This window comes from Equus asinus, chromosome 17 (genome assembly GCF_041296235.1).
Source record: "Equus asinus isolate D_3611 breed Donkey chromosome 17, EquAss-T2T_v2, whole genome shotgun sequence".
Lineage (NCBI taxonomy): Eukaryota > Metazoa > Chordata > Mammalia > Perissodactyla > Equidae > Equus > Equus asinus.
Genome location: NC_091806.1, coordinates 30,136,106 through 30,152,504, shown reverse-complemented (window position 1 = coordinate 30,152,504; position 16,399 = coordinate 30,136,106).

Genomic DNA, 16,399 nt, shown 5'->3' with positions numbered 1-16,399 from the left:
TTAATGTACTGCAAAGTAAATTTCCAGAGTGTTACTTTTAAAAATAAACCTCAGATTATGCAAACAACAAAGCATATTTCCCCCATTCAGTAAAGAATTGGTGAAAATTCTGTAACAGCTTCATCTATAAGGGAATTTTCCTATGTTAAGGGACTATAACATAGTTAACTTTCCACAAAATAAAATATTAACTCAAAACACAATAAACCTTCTCATGCATACACTTATCATATATTTTTCTTCATTCTTCTCTTTCATTTGACAGCATTTATTAAGCACCTACCATGGCTCGAACATTAGGCTAGGTGATGTGAACAAGAGAGGCAGGAGCCTGGTCCTTTGGAGCTTACAATCTCTTGGAGAAGACAGTCAATAAACAAATAAATGGAAGAAAAATCAAGGTGATCACATATAAAGAAAATAGGGTGTTAGGAGAGAGATTGATAAGTAGGGGACTAGTTTAGATAAGGAGATCAGGGAAAGATGGATATGAGAAGAATGTGAAGGAGCCTGCCATGAGATCCCTAGGAGAAGGATCATCAGAAGCAAATGCAAAGGCCCTGAGTCAGGAATGAGCTCCTGTTCAAAGAATAGAGCAGAGCATCTGCAGGACTGTGGGATAGTGTGCTAGGTCTCGCCCTCACTGTTGCTTCAACTTCATTTCTTCATAGTATGGTTCACCTTGGCTTTTCAGCAGCATTCAAAAACAATTTTCTGTTATTACTTTGAGCCTCGTTTTCTCTAGGAAGTCCTATCTGATTTAACTGACCAGGTTAATTCTCCCTTTATAAGCTGTTGTGCCCTTTGAAAATCATGTATATAACTTATTTCTGCCTGTACACCCACTAGACTGAAAACTCCATGAGGGGAGTATGTGGTTACTCACCATTTTATCACCAGCCTTAGTCCACTGTAGCACATTGACTTGGTGTTCACCAAATATTTTGATGATTACTTACATAATTACTCAATTAGAGCAATGCCAGGAAACCTGGAAAGTGAAATTGGAGTTTAAATTGAAAACATCTAAAATGCCAGACTAGAAATAAAAGCCTTATTAGGTTGATTACATGGGTCCACAGGGAATCTTTGAGCTGTAGAGCAGTGTGATTGGAATTGGGCTCTGGAAAGACCCTTCTTGAAGCCACACAAAGGGAAGACTGGGAAAATGAGGGGCATGGAGTTGAGGACACCAGAGTTGACTATTGCAACAACTTGCATGAGAGATAAAAGAAACCTGAGTTCAGTTGGCTGTACAAATATGAAATGGAAAGGAATAAATGGAGACATTGTAGAGGCTGGGTCCATGAACATGGTAAGTAATTAAACATTGGGGAAAACTAATGACAAACCAAAGTTTGGGAGATAGTTGGTGACATTAATCAGGGGAGGAAAAGTAGAAGATGGAGCAAGAGTGAAAGGTTGCTTTTAAACATCTTGAGTTTACAGTATTGAAAAAAAAATCCTAAGTTGAGTTGTCTAGCAGGTAATTGGAGAAAATGCCCTTCTGCATCTTGGAAGGGAAATAAGGATAAAAGATACTATCTCAGACATATTCTCCAGAGAAGTCATCAAGGAAAAGAGTAGAGGGAGAGATTTGATTTGACCAAGAATTTTTTTTTTAAGATTTTATCTTTTTCCTTTTTCTCCCCAAAGCCCCGGGTACATAAATGTATATTCTTCATTGTAGGTCCTTCTAGTTGTGGCATGTGGGATGCTGCCTCAGCATGGTTTGATGAGCAGTGCCATGTCCGCACCCAGGATTCGAACCAAGGAAACACTGGGCCGCCTGCAGCGGAGCATGCGAACTTAACCACTCGGCCATGGGGCCAGCCTCTGACCAAGAATTTTAAGGATGTTTTCACTGTAGATTTAGGGGGAGGAAAATGATCCAGCAAAAATTAATCAGATTAGCTGGGCTCTAGCAGGAAACACAAGAGAATGTATGAGACAGAAAATGAGAGAGGATAAAGATTAGAGAGTGACTAATGAACAGTCAAAGACTGAGAGAAGTCATTATAGAGAACAGCCCACTTGACTTCATTTGACTTAGTTCAGTTTGCCAAAGTTGAGTTGGCTTCATCTGAAGAAGGAACTAAACACCCAGGCGGAAGAATGTGTACTTGAACATGTTACCATCATATTCTAAAAGCATTATTTTACTAATGATTGACAGTGTGGCATCATTTAAAAAAAAAGAGATAAGGATTTTATATTTGCATACTACCAAAAACTTTTTGTAATGTCACAAACATAAAATTAGAATGTTCATATGAAACATAAGTGGAAATGGAATAGGATGCTTATCCACCAAGATGACCCATCCAGGTACTATGGCTTGCCCAAGCCTCATTCAGCTATACTGAAAGGTAGGGGATCAACAGCTTAGCATATCAAGATGTTCCAGCACACATGTTGGAAAATTCTCGTCGACACCGCCTCAGGGGACATGTCTGGATTTTACTGCTTTCCGAAAGACAGAGATACTAGTCAGCCCCTTCAGCTGTATCATTTATTAAAAGATTGAGACACTACCACTCTTGTTGTTAACACCATCTTGTCAGTTCCAACTCATAGTGACCCTGTGTACTGCAGAGCTGAAATCTGTCCAGTCTTTTTGCACCATCCAGCAATCTGTATCAGACAAAACTCTGCTGCTATTCATAAGGTTTTCATAGCCAATGTTTTCAAAAGTGGTTGGTCAGGTCTTTCTTCCTAGTATATCTTAGTCTACATTGAAACCTGTCCACCATGTGTGCCCCTACCAGTCGCATGACTTTCAGCATCATGCAGCATCATGGCAATGTGCAGCCTCCACAGTATGGCAACCTACACATTGGTGGTATGGTTCCCTAACTGGGAAACAAACCTCTTCCATGGTGGTAGGAGCTCCAAATCACTAGACCACCAGGGCTGGCTAGAGACACTACCATATCAGTTGGCAAATAGCCACTACCCTCTACCTTAAGTCCCACAACTCTCTCTCCCTGACACCCCACCCCTTCTACCAGGATGCACCCCTATCTACCTGGGATGAGAGTGAGTGGGTGTGTGGTAAATTTCCATACATTTTAAACCCTATCCAATGTACTGAGAAAGCAATTTATTTACAAAACACAATTATCCTGTCCAAAATAAAATTTAAGCTCTAGGTTTTAGATTATTTGAGCTTGACAATTTCAACAGGATTTACAAAATCTCCCAATAGGTTACTGCATTAACTTCCTAAATGTTCAAGTTCCTCCCCATCTTCTTTCTCATCAGAGAATTTGAACTTGATGTTCTATCTACCTGGAACCCTCTTGATGTTTTCATGAGGTGTATTATTTATCATTGTGGTCATCTTCCATCCAAGCCAATTCATACACAGAATCACTGTGCCCTCCCCCACCACAATCGCCTGTCATTCCCTAACCATTACCCTGATTTAGTTCCTTCATAGTATTTAATACCATCTGAAATTGTCTTATTTATTATTCATATCATCTCACTGGAATGTAAACTTGTGGAAATTAATACAAGAAACATTAACAAAGTTGGAGGTGGGAAGGCCAGTAGGGTGAGCTCTCATGCCTTATGACACATGAAGTACAGCAAACAGGAAGAGACTGGAAGCTTGCATTTTGACAGGAAGTAAAACTGCTTTACTACTGAAGGAAGATTTTTCTCCTCACCCAGCAACAGCCCAGCCAAGGAGAAATGCCACAGCTTAGTCAACGAGAATCCATTGCCACCCTGAACCCTTATTTCTCCCCAGGGAAATTTCCTTTAGAACAACCTCTCCCTACTGCCCCTTTTTCTCTATAAAGGCAGCTCCCTTCCTTTCTTTTCTGGATTTGCCTATGGTTTGCCACAGCATGCACGTTCTGGATTGAAATTCTTTTGGCTATTCCTGAAAATTCATTTTGAGATAAAATACCTAGCAAATTTGTATTTAAGCTGACAAGTTTTAATACAGAAACCCAGAAGAGCACTTTGTAAATGAATGAATGAATTTAAGTATATCCCTTCATTTATTAAATTGAAGAAAAATGGGGAAAATATCATCAGCTCCTTGAGACCAGCAATTTTGTCTGATTTGTTTACTGTTATATCCAAGCACTGACCTTGGCCCAGAGTGGGTGCTCAATAAATCACTGTTCTTGAAGGTCTGCTTCATTCCCACCACAAGCTATCAAACACATCTCAGAGTAGTTCTGTGGAGGCTACAAGGTCCAGGCCTGGCTGGAGTTTCCTAGGCAAAGCTACCAGCAGCATCCAATGGAGTCTTTCTTGGAGAAGAACTGATGCCCGGCTTCAGATAATCCAACAGGTAACCATGGAGAACCTATATTGAGGCTAACATGCAGTGCAGGCACATGAAATATGAGCACACTGTTCTTCTGCCCTCAAGGAGTTGACAACTGTATCAAGAAGCCAAGACTAACATAAATTTAAAACGAAGGTACAATTAAGACTCCCCAGGGCTTTGTTAGAAATAACAGTGCGTAGGCAGCTGTACTGATGGGCGCCTGCGCAGTGGTTTCCTGTGTCTACTACTAGAGTGGGTCACAGGGCTCAGGCCCATCTTGCAAGAACAGCCAGAGAGGCCAGGCAGGTGCACAGATGGGGGGAGGACTAGAATCGCTGTATAGAAAGAAGTGCCAGTGGGCCAGCTCCAGGCCTGGGTGCCTGGATGGAGAAAGGCATCTCCCAGGCTCCTTGCTGCTTGTCCTGAAGAAAGTAATGGAGTGAGCACGTGAGGGGACACTCCACAAGGAATAGAGAAAGGACAAGCTGGAGGAGGACTAGGCTGCCAGCATCCAGCCCCATGGCCACCTCAGCCTCCGTCAGGCCAGCCATCTAGGATGAGATCTTCCCATGTGATGGTGAGCCATGCCGCCTAGAGGACATGAACCTCAATGAGCTCCTGCTGCAGAATGGCATCCCCGCCGGCCCTACCCACAAGGCCCAGAACGTGCTGCCTGTGGTCCAGCTGGAGGGAAGGAGTCCATGGCATCCTCAGCATCCTCACCATCGTCCTCCACTGCCGCCTTTCTGCCCTCTGCGACAGTGTCCAGCACAGGTTGGTGACGGCCCTTTGGCAGGGCCACCAGCCCCATCTGAGGAAGTCCACTTGCCACTGAGGACCACTTGTGTCCACACACCCAGGGAGCCTGTTCTCTCAGGGGAGGTCCTGGTGGGCTTGCAGTGTGGAGAAACACTCTGCTCCCCACCCTCAGCACAGTCCCCCAAGGCTGCAGGTAAAAATAACAGTCACATCAGTGGCACTAGGGGTCTTTCTGTTGGTTGGGGTTGGTTGATGTGCGATTTTTGGGAAGCTCAAGCAATAATAATAACAATACTCACTGACATTTATTTTGCACCAGGCATTAACACATAATCCTCACAAAAAGTTGATGCTCTTATCCCTGCTTTATAAATGAGGAAACTGAGGCACAGAGAAGTTAAGTGACTTTCCTGAGGTCACACAGCTGTTATATGGTGGCAGCAGCAGTTGAATCCAGCTGTCTGTTCCCATAGCCAAGTACAGCCTAGGCACTGGCATGAAGAAGGCATTCCCATAACCTGGCCAGAAAAAAATATCATCTTTGAGATTCCTCCTTCATTCTCTGGTCCTTTTTATGTTTTTACCTCTGGCAGTTACTTTGCTTTTTCATGCCCCTTGGACGTGAGCCCACCAGAGGAGGCATGGCCCCTGATTCAGAGGGCTCTGCAAAGCTTTCTGCAGGCTCAGTTAGAGCTTTATAAAGATCTTCCTTGGCTTATTATGGGTTACAACCTGATAAATCCATCATAACTTGAAAATATCACAAGGTGATATTTCATTTAATATATCTAATCTACCGAATATTATTGCTTAGCCAAGCTTACCTTAAATGGGCTCACAACGCTGACAGTAGCCTGGAGTTGGGCAAAATCATCTAAGGGAAAGCCTCATTTGTGATAAACCGTTGAATATTTCATGCAATTCATTGAATACTCTACTGAAAGTAAAAAAGAGAATAGCTGTCTCAGAACAGGATGGCTGTCAGTGTATTGGTTGTTTACCCTCTTGATTGAGTGCCTGACTGTGGGAGATGCAGCTCACTGCAGCTGTTCAGCGTCCTAAGAGAGGATCATACTCCATGTTGCTAGCCTGGGAGAAGATACAAATTCAAAATATGAAGTAGTTCTACTGAATGTGTATAGCTTTCACACCATTGTAAAGTGAAAAAATCACAAGTCGAACTACCTTAAGTCGGGGACTGCCTATCGGCAGATGGCTTCTGGAAAGGACCCAGGAGCTGGTATGTAACCCAGGGATCCTGTACCCAAGGGATTTTCTCTGCTAAGTGTTTCTTTTTTTTTTTTTTTTTGCTTTATATTATGGAAATTTTTTTCATACGCAAAGTGCAAGACTACTATAATGAACCTCCGTGTAACCATCACTCAGCATCCATAATTCTTAACTCATAACCAATCGTGTTTTCTATAGCTCCTTCCATTTCCATCACCTGATTCTTTTCAATCAATTCCTGGATATCATGTCATTTCATCCATAAATGTTTCAATATGTATGTAAAAAAATTTCTATTTGTGTGTTCAACACATATGTTAAAAATGTAACAAAAATATCCACTTACATCTGTAAGTGACAATAAGTCCATGAGTATTCAAATTAAAAAAAAAAGTAGCAGTAGCAACATTTAAAACTAAGAAGTAGTCAGTGGGAGCTTCCAGAATAAGGCAGTACTGGCAACATGCCTACTGGGCTTTTGCCTCTGTGCATTGGATTTCTGGTGCTGAATTAAATGAGGAATTTAGAAAGGAAGGCAGCTAAGTTTTCATCTAGCTTTGATATTCTAATAGTTTTCATAGCCAAATGGATGATCCTGTACTGGTAGGTCTGGACGCCCTTCAACATGCCCTCAAATTTTGTATTAATAATTTTGATAGTAATTCCTATATCTTCCCTAATGAATGTAGAGTTCTTGAGTGTCAAGAAGTTATCTCCTCCTCACTGCCGGATCCTCAGTGCCTAGAACTGTGCCAGAATCAAATGGGGTACTTGATAAATGCTTGTCTAATGACTGAATGATTGATCCTCTTCTGGCTTTTCTAACAAAACCCCTTGGCCGTATAGAAATTCTGAGACATCTATCATTTTGGACAACAGAAAAATCCAGCAAAGCAGTATCACTATAAACCTTACATTTCCCTGTTCATAGAAATACTTAAATGATTATGGTGATAGGAAATTAGGAAATGCCCCTATGAAAGGGAGTTTACACAGAAGAAAGGAAATCATAAATATAAGAGAGGAAATTAAGTAGAAAACAGAAGAATCAATTAAACCAGCAACAGATTCTTTGAGAAGGTCAATAAAATCACTAAAGTTGCCAGATTGATTGGGAAAATAGAAATTATGCAAATACCAATCTCAACAACTAGAGAGGTGACAACACTACAGATTCTACTATGAGTGGAAGTGGCCTGAACTAGAAATATACTTAGATTACTCAGGCTTCTGAGATGTGAAAATGGCTTGGCTGGTTACTCAGTTACCTGGAAGGAGCAAGATTGGAAGAGCAGAGACAAAGAGATCTAGGAGAGAAGCATGTGGAGGGAACTATGGATGTGTGCAGAAAGTATGCAGATCTTTGTATCTTATACCAGTGCCAGCCAATATCACCTGCAGCAGAAGGCACTGACCGGGTAAACAAGCTGACTTGATCCATTGTGCTCAGTCACCTCAGTGCTAGGCCAATTAATCCATGAACAGAGTAGCCATGGGGGCAGGGATGGAGGCTATGCATCAACCCAACAGCACGAGCTCTCTCTCACCAAGGTTGATCAAACAGCCTTTCTGCTACTGCTGAATGTTCATCTTTGCATAAATGAAACTGATTCTGGACCTTGGATACAGTCCCATCCCTGGAGGAGACTAACCAACCACATGATACTAACTTGATTATATCAGACCCCACCCATATTAGAAGAAGGAATCTATTGATCTTCCTGGGATTAAACCAAATGTAAGATATAGATTTGTTCTCCCAGCCTATGATCCTTTGGCTATCATTGCCTGTGAACTCACAGAATGTCTACCTTCTCATCATGAGATTCTGCCTGACACCATCTCAGTCTAAGGGACACAGTTTGTGTTAAGAAGAAAGAATGAGCGCATGACCATGAAGCCAACATACCCTCCTTTAAGCCTCGTCTTCACAAAGCTACTGGCTAACTATGTGTTGAAATATCTTCATGAGTAGTGTTAGTTTAACAGTTTAGAGAAGATCCCAAGCATGGTTGGGACACTCTTTTTCAAGTTGCTCTATATGCTTTGAACCAATGGTGTGCAGTGTCCCTGAGAGCTAGAATATATGAGTCTGGGATCCAGGAGAAGGAAATAGAAGTAGCCTGTATCATGATCATTCACACAGATTCACTTAGGGAGTTTCTTTCCCGTCACTTCAAATTTAAGACTCATGGACCCTGCATTTCTTTTCCTGAGAGCATTCACTGAGACCTCTCTGGCATGTGGGAAGCTTGGCGGAATTCGCAACCACCCAAAGCATCCTTAAGCTTATGATTGATAGGAATTGGCATATATGTACCCAGCGTCCTGGTCCCTCAGATTGATTGACTCTGAGTTGTGTGTTTTATACTGATTTCCAGAGACTCCTCAACTATAGGAAGCTCTGGTAGACTACAGAAGTAACTACCTTTTATTGGCCAACTTCCTTTTTCTGTCTCAATTCCTCACTCCTCTACTGGAGCTTCCTTGATTTCCCAAATAAATTATTCAAACTCAAGTCCTGGTTTCAGGTTCTGCTTCTTGGAAATGCAAACTGGGGAACCAACCTGGTATGAAAAGCAAGAAGATAAAAATATTAGAGCTTAGATGGTTACAAAGAAACAAAATATGTTTGTTCTATTTTGCTTGCCAGGATACTTCCTAAATCTCTCTTCACAGACAGCAAAGATAAGGAAGCTTACTTTCTCTGATATTGAGAATGGAACTAAGCTTTGGTCTGTATACTTATGTGTCATTGTGTATATTTGTGTGTGATATTTCTGATTCAGGGTCGGTGACCCGAGGAGTTGAAAGAAAGATTTCTTGGACTCCAAAGGCCTGGAAGTAGTCCTCTTTTATTTAGAGAATAGTGTGGAATAACATGGAGACAGGGCCCATGGGGAGTACAGAGCTGCTACAAACATGGGTTGAGGGCAGGGCTAAATTTAAGGCATAGGTGTGTGAGTTATCTCTTTACAAGACAAAGGAAAGAATATGTAAAAAGAGTTGTTAAAACGGTATCAGTGCTGGTAGGGTCTGGTTATTGGGTGGTCCTATAACTTTTAGATAAGAATCAAACCGGATTAAGTAAATGGCAGAAGCTACCACCTTAAATATTGTCTTCAGCTAAAGACAAAGGAGGATGTTGGTGGTGGGGGGTGTCAGCTACATGAGGTTACCTGACAAGCACAATAAACAAGACTTAAGTCCTTGCTGTCCCCAATAAGAGTTTCTAGAGATAAGGTCATTCCCCCTTCCTCCTGATGCAGAGAGGGAGGCTCCCCCCACAGATGGAGACTTCCTTCACAAAAGCAAATGTCTTTCATCAAAAGGCAAGCAAATTCCACTCCTTCAAGCCTCCTTCTCACCTGCAGTTTTTAAAAGTAACCAGCCTAAAGTAATCGTCATCATTTAGGCATGTAAAACCTGCATTGTAAATTCACCTTATCTTTTTTAAAAAAGAAATAAAATGCAGTCAAAAATAGTAATACTACTTTTGCCTGCTTGGTGGAATCAGAGATGATTTCTATTCTCTGTTTTTTTCCTACTGAGGTATATTTTATAGATCTTTATAAAAAGCATAATTACTTTTGTCATGTAACAGTTAAAGTTAAAAGTTCTTAAAGTAAACTTTTGGCTAACTACATTTCCATCCCAATGAGTGATTGATGAAGGAGTTAGATCTGTAAACATAGACATCCAGATTTGTTTTGCCAAATCACTGTTATGCCAGGTGCAATGTTTTCTATGTAAATAAGAAGACCCTCTTTAGTGTTTTCAGAGAGAAAGAATAGTCCTACTTCCTGCTAAAGAGAAGACTAAAGGCATAATTGTGGGAGAGTCCAGACATCAGCATGGGTGGCAGTGGACTGTAGTGTAGAGAAAAAGAGAAGGGATAGTATGAACAGTTATTTCAAGTGAAAAGTACTGTTCAAAGTCATGCCACAGAGCAAAAGGATAGTGGGGGAGATTGTTGACCTCTCTGGTCCCTGAGGAAGCATTGGTAGCATCAGCCTTATTGGTATACAGAAGGCAGAAATTGTATATGTGATTGGGAATAGGAAAAGACAGTTGTGGTGCCATAAGTGAGCCTCAGGTGGCCTAGAAGAGATCCAATGAAGCTTATGACCCATCTGCACAAAGTTGGGCTCTGTAGTTACAAAGAGGACGAGTTCTTTGAAGTTCACCTTTGTCATGAAGCTTCCCCTGTGCCCAGATTGGTGTCATCTCCTGGGAACTGGATTTTTTGATATTTTAGCTGGACCTCTCTCATTGTGGACATCACAAATGTAGATAGTAAAACACACTGTGAGGCACCGTTCTGTACTAGGTAGAATTCTTTTTAAGGTTGGTTCTATACCACACTCCCTTCTTATCCACAGAAGATACATTCCAAGACCCCCAAGGGATGTCTGAAACCACGGATAGTACCAAACTCTACATATGCTATTTTTTTTTTTTTCTGAGTCTTATACATTTGATGTGCAGCAGCAAAGCTAGCATGGATTTCTTTTCCCTTCGCAATTTCACAGATAGAAGATTGATCCTTACCGTAGATTTTAGCAGCCTCTGCATATGATATTTTTTCTTTCATTATTAAGTTGAGAACTTTCACTTTTTCACTTAAAGGAAGCACTTTATAGCTTCTCTCTGGCACACCTGAATTGCCAGCATCACAACGCTTGTGCTTTTGGGCTGTTACTAAGTAAAATAAGGGTTACTTGAACACAAGCACTGCAATACCACATCAGTGGGCCTTATACCTGTGACAGCTAGGAAGAGACTAACCAGTGGATTGTGTATACAAGGTGGATCCACTGGACTAAGGGATGATTTGTGTCCTGGGCAGGACAGAACAGGAAGGCACAAGATTTCATTATGCTACTCAGACCACTGTGCAATTTGAAATTTATGAGTTGTCTATTTCTGGAATTTCCCATTTCATATTAGCATGACGGAGTTGACCACAGGTAACTGAAATCACAGAAGGTGAAAACTATGGATAAGGGAGGACTACTCTATTAGCATAAGCTCTATATTGTCCCTCCCTGTACTGACTAGAACAATTATTTGTATAACAAACCCCTCACTGATATATGTCTTCAAGGGCCACCTTTAAAAGCCTTATGGCATATTAGTGTCAGTTATACTAGGAAGAAAAACTAAGTATAGGTCACTGTAAGGAAGGTCAGGAATCAACCAGTCCAACCCTTAATGTCCTGGTCTGTAAACTGGGAATTATAGCAGTATCTCCTTCACAAGATTGTAACAACAAGTAAATGAGAGAACTCAGGTAAAAATCTTAGCACATTGTCTGTCAAAGGAAGTTGCCAATAAATGTTAGCTGTCATTATAATTAACTCATTAACAAAAGGAGATTAGAAAAACCAGAGCTGGAAGAAATCTTGTAAAAAAAAAAAAAAAAGAATATTTAGCATCATAGTTAAGACTATCTGTTCCTGAATCAGAACTTCCTGAGATCAAACCCGAGCTCTGCCATTCAATAGGTCTCTTGCACTCTCTTTGCCAGTTTCTTCATTTGTTAATGGATATAATTGTCTGGGCTAAGTGACATAATACCTCTCAATTATTTAATAAATGCCACTTTGTAATCTCAATAACTCTTTGGTTATCATGATCACTTTTGGGGTTATTTTGCAAATGAGATCACCATCACGCAAAGCAGTGGCCAGTTGTTCAGTGTTACAGAGCAAGATGTCCTAAACAGAATGAGTCTCGATGTGGCCATATTAAGAATTCACTGATGCAGCCTTTGTAACCTAGCCAAAGGCAAGAAAAGACCAACATCCACATCTATGAGGTTGGCTGTATTGATTTCCAGTCCCATCAAATTCCTTTCATCTTCCTACTCAAAATCACAACAGAAAATCTAAAACTAGATCATCAATATCCTGATCACACCACAGTATCGTCTTTGCTTGTGTAAGCTACAGATATCCCTAATTGCGCACTCTGCTATCAACTCAGAACAGAATTTCTCACAACAGTTTGCTCCTGAAACTCATATTGTTAATTGATTTGCTGAACCAGAAGCAACCTTTTAGGAACTTAAGGGGCATCAGTGCATCTAAGATTTGCCCATTAAATAATTCTAGTGCTTATCAAGTAGAAAATATTACCTTAAAAGCCTATGGGTAAAATTACGATGCCTCACTTCCACATCTACAGCACGCCCCCATCCAAACAATAAAATATTTGAAATAAGAGAAAATGAGTATTGCTTATTCTGAGAGTAAAACTGTGAGTGAAAAATCATTGACATCAAAAATATACAAAATCACTTTTGAAAGATCTATCCTGTTACACTGGACAGAAATAAGATTAAATTCTTGGCTTACCTAAAGACAAAGTACATCCATTAGAAGAGGAGTTTGCCAGTAATGCAACCACACACATACACACAAAAAAACTATAACAGACGTTACAGGTAGACTTTCCATCCAAATGTAATATATGGGATATGTTTGTGTGTGTGTGTGTATATATATATATGTGTGTGTGTGTGTGTGTGTGTGTGTGTGTGTGCGCGTGTGTATTATATAAGGAGGTCTGAAGTATCATTCTTATGGCAAATCTCATGCACAATAGGATGCAGACCTGAAGAATGACACTCAAGGAGGGCCTCTGAAAGTGGAGATGAGTAAATGTTATCCCACTACCACAGCCAGCCTGGGTGCAGGTTAGAGACTGCATACCCATTGTTCACTCCCAGTGAAATGCAGGGGGCCATTAGGCAAGTGAGCAGTCTTGCAGCAATTTGCACTCACTCTCTGAGTAATTTGGAACACTAAAGAACCCCAGTTAAATCCCACTACTGAGGAGTTATATATGGATATCTGGTGGCTGCTTTCCTCCATGTCCCTTTTCCTACTCATAGCAAAAAGCCTAGTCTTGAAGATGGATTCTAAAATCTAATTATAATGAATTTGCTCCTTAACTGTTCCCCAGCCTCATGGTTTTCTCAGGAGGGTCTGTGATGCCTTGCCAGACTTTATCCCACAGCAATTCCGGAATGATCAAGGACAAAGTTAGACTTAGGAAGGACTATAGAAGCACAGTAGGTACTGGACATCGCTCGAGAGGAATATGCAACAGTTGATCAGGGGGAGAGTGTCATAGACAATAAAGATCATCAAACCCAAGTGTACAACCTTTTCTCTTCAGCTCCCCAGCCCAGGAAAAGCATTTCACTTACCATATTTAGTGCTGTGCCCCCTTTTCCTCTCTTACAAAGAGAAAAGAAAGGTCAGACGTGGCATGAATAGACCCTTGAAGCAAAAACTGTTGGAGTGGAGGACGAACTGTCATTTCCAGGGAGCTGGGACAAGAGAATCATATATGTCACATGAGCAGCTCATCACATAGATGAGAGAATTACTAACAGAGAAGAGAGATCACAGATAGGATGGCAGAAATGAAAAGGAAAATTCTTCTAAAGTAGAAAACTGAGTAGCTCCTGGAAGTTGTAAGTGCTAGAATATTAGAGGACAGATGGAGAATGTTCACTTTGAATTTGATAGGCTTTTGGTAAACATAAAACACACAGTGCCTTCCTTTAAAGAGCTAAAAATACTTTTCAGAAAAAGAGAAAAAGGAAGATGTTCACAGAAGACACATGAATGCCTAACACATGAAAAATGTGTTAAAATAGTATTAAAACAAAAAGGTATTGTGTTTAACCTGTGAAATGGCAAATGGCATTTGTAGACTCATAGAGGAGCCACTGCCCCTGTGGCTCTCAGTGCCAGCCCTCACAGGTTTATTACTCTAGTTAAACTTTTATTTTGTGTTAATTTGTGGTTAATTTTCAGCTTCTACTCTCACAGCTCAAATGTCCTGTCAAGGAGATTCCTGGTACAAGTATAGACACTAAGTGATGACTAGGAAATTTATCTTTACATCAATAGGGAAATAATGGAACCTTATAGAAATAAAAGGTTCATTTCACTTGGAATTCTGTAAGACTTAGACCATGAAATTTTAAGGTTTACAGCCTTTGGACACGTATTTCCCAAAGGGTATTGAGGTCTTCAGGCAATCTTGCCCTGCTTATTCTATGAAGTCACCTTTCACTCTCTTCTATCATGGATTTTTATCATGGTTTCTGCCTGTATAAAGAGGATCATTAGGCTAGTTAGTGAACCTAGTCATTTGTCTGTAATTTGTGAAGCTTCGTTGTTTTACATTCATTGTGAATATTGTAACTCAAATAGAGGGATGAAGCCCTTTATTTGGGGAAGTAGATGTGATTAGAAATAATGAACCTACAAAGAAAACCAGCTTCTAGTACTGGAGATAGAAATGAAGCATCTGAGAAAGCAGTGGTTCTCAGACTGAAAACAAGTTTGCTTGAATGGAAAGGTGGAATATCAAATTTACTAACATCCAGCCACCATCCTGGAGCCAAGGGCCCTCACAGCTTATCTAACTCAGAGAAACCACCTTACCTATACAGGGCACATTATGAGAAGTTGGGTGTTGGGCAGAATGGTTTTATAGTACTTTTTACAGAATGTTGAGTGCATTGGCCCTAGAGGCCTCTTTAGGATGCCTCCTCAGTATATGAATCAAATCCTCCTATAAGAACTAGCTATTCCACCTGAATCCTTGAGCTGACTGGAATAATTTTCATCATTTCCCTCTCCTTCAACTCTGTACACTTGGAAAGAGATGTGATATGGTGGGATGGTGGGTAGACAGTGCTGCCTTTGGCCAGAAAGTAGGAAGAGTCTGAGGTCTATTAGGCTTTCCACACTTAGGGCTATGTACCCTATCTATGGACTGAATCAATAGATATCCCAGAGCCTTCCCAGAGTCTATGCATTTCTTCTTGTAACCTGTGTTATCATAACCAGTAAGACCACGGTGGGGCCCTGAAAACAGAGAAGAACACAGAGCCCTGCCTGAGCTACAAAAGAAGAGACCAGGCAATCATCAGCTGAGGAAGTCAGCAGGGTAGGAAATAATCATGTTGGCAGGCCAGTTATCACAGGGATCAAGGAAAACAGAAGACAATACAAGTTCCCTCACATGGACTCAAGAGACTCCTCCCATCTCATTCACCAAAAGTCTCCAAATGCCCTTTCCCCACACCTCAAGAGGCCAACCTGGAGAGGAGCATGAAGAAGAGGGGTCTGAAAGACAGGACATCCAGAGATTGTCAGTTCAATTGTGTCTAACAGATTAAATACCATGTAGTGGTCCCTGTTACTAAACAGAATGTGGGCCCATAAGATGACAACAGCTATAGTAAAATAGGTAAAATATAAATTATTTGCACATCTGCCTGTGATATGAATGAATTTCCCCCTGCTTCATTTGTAATTTACGATCTGAGACCACAGCCTGGATTTCTTGGGCCCTTGATGGATCTTCTGTTTTGGTCCTCTTTGCCAGGCTAGCCTCTCCAATCCTGAGGCATGACACACTACTCTGGCCCTTATTCTCTTTCCTTCTTTCTTGCTCTCTTCTCTCTCTCTTTCTCCCCCTCCCTCATACTCTTCCCTCATTCTTTCCTTTCTTTCAATCATTACAGTAAATGAGAGCAAGTGAGGCATAGCAACAAGAATTGATTTAGACATAGAAGAGCTCATGCCAGCCCTCAGAGTCACTGTTACCTGCTCTGTGACTTTGGACAGTTTCTTAACTTCTCTGACTGGTTTTCTTATCTATAAAATGAGGATCATATTTGAACTGCTGGCATATATATTACATAAAATGATACATATGAAAAATATTGATGCATTTCAAAATGCTCTGTAAACTTAAGGTATTGTTATTATGGATGCTAAAAAAGACCATTAGTTCATTGTCCACTATATACCATTGGAGGGTGCAAGTTTGAACAAGACACCTTCCTTGCCTTGAGCTTTTATTATCTAGTGCAGTAATGCCCCAGGTTCACCTGGGTTAGCCTCTGGGTCCTGCTCTGGCTTCTCAGGAATCAGTTTACTTCATGCCAAGAAAGAAGGTTTAGACTGAGGAAAATCATAAGGTTTGGTTCCAGTCTTTCACCTTAAATGACTCACTTGATCATCTACAATTCCCTGATCCATGAAAGCAGGCCCTGCAAAAACATTATTTCACACACCCAGGTAG